Here is a 1,826-nt window from a genome sequence, read left to right on the forward strand (position 1 = left end):
AAAATTCCACTAAGCTGCTTTTTGTTGCTTGTAGGAGGATATTTTCAAAAATATAAAACGTAAATAATAAAAATGTTTCAATAATTCAAATTAAAAAAGAATTAGTGGGCATACAATACTTAATTTTCATTCAAGCTTCAATTACGCATTCTCATATTAAATATGAAATTATAAAGTTTTTTTTTTACAACACTTTGAGTACGTCCAAATGTTTGTAGATAAAGCTGGATTCCGCTGCCGATGGAGTGATAAAGATTTGAATAAATTGCAAAAGAGATGGAGACTTTCTTGAGACGTGAATATGGAATCAATTAATAAACTGTTTAACATTCACCGTTCTGTGGTGTTCGAACATATTCATTTATTGAATTATTATTATACATTGATTTTTAAACTAAATGAGCTACGTTTCGTAGATATGAATGAGATTCTACTGAATCTAATGTTCCAAATAATGTTTTATTTCTAATGTAATTAATTAAGCTAATCGTTTAAAGTAGCCAGTACCAAGTTAAACTAGAAATTAATTTTCTCAAAACGATTTTCCATCTCCGTTGAAATATAAATCAATCTTTTGAGTGGGTTAGCATCCAGTCATATTTGCAAAGGTTTAAAAAAATGGCACTCAAAATATTGTTGATTTTACTCCGTCACTTTATTTATGTTTACAAGTTTTTAATTTTTCTTAAAAATAGTAAGCAGGCGCGATAAAGTAAAAACAAATAGAAAACAAAATAACTCTGTTCACTTTAAGTGCCAATCCCATAAAATAAGAAGGGAGGTACAAATATATTGTATTGTTCCTGTGAGGCTGCGAAATGTTATAGTACGTGTTAACTCTCCAGCAGCCACACAATGCGTGTACTCACAAAGTATGGTTGCTAAGTGCCTCGAGTTATGTGGTACCGTTTTCTCATGTTCTGGTTTTGTGGCCATTATGCCTTGCGTCGCAAGTTCTCGGGAATAAATCATAACAAAATGGACTTACTTTTAATATTATTTCTCGAGAATCCTCGCGACTGTAGGAATCTTGGCTTGGTTACTTTTTTAGAGGACACTGTATCTTGATGGTGAATATTATATTCATGAATCTTCCCTCTTTGAGTGCAGTTCTATCTGAAACATGTTTATTCGTGACATTAAAAAGCACAAATATTTCATTTATTTATTTCTATTATCTTACTAAAATAATGAAACATAATATCGTCATAATCGTAAAACAACGACACATGTGATTTTCTTCAATTTATAAGAAAGCGGTTTATTTTTTTTAACACTATGTCACAACTATAAAATAACAAAAGTATAACATTTTATACTTGGGTTAGTTATATACAAAAGAAAATTCAAACCTGGAATATAAAGCCTTTGTTTAACCTTTCCAAGATATTTATTTATTTATTGTTATTTCTTTATTTTCTGCTGATTATATGTATCTATATTTTCTTCCCTTGCGTGCAGGTGTTCTTTTTTTGTTTGTTTAATTATGATTGTTTTTTATTATTATTTCATATTTTGTTAATGGCGGAAGCCGTCTAATAAATAAATAAATAAACAAAATATAAAAGAAAGTTCAGGTTGCATTTTCGCACATACGTCGTTGATCTACGATCACGACGATATAGGTAAACAAAGTTACAAAATTCACATTTTTATATGCATTTTATACACATATAGCGCTAGCCTTCCTTACGCATGTAGATGCTCATAAGATCACCAACATGGTATGGATTGCTATCTGGAAAGTATCAACCGTATAAAAACCTTCCTTCCATAAAATAATCCACAAATACCAAATTGGTCCCAGACAATAAAAAAAATTGTCA

The sequence above is a fragment of the Micrasema longulum genome, unplaced genomic scaffold, assembly GCF_059751315.1.
Source record: "Micrasema longulum isolate JH-2025_06_02 unplaced genomic scaffold, ASM5975131v1 h1tg002366l, whole genome shotgun sequence".
NCBI classification, from domain to species: Eukaryota; Metazoa; Arthropoda; class Insecta; order Trichoptera; family Brachycentridae; genus Micrasema; species Micrasema longulum.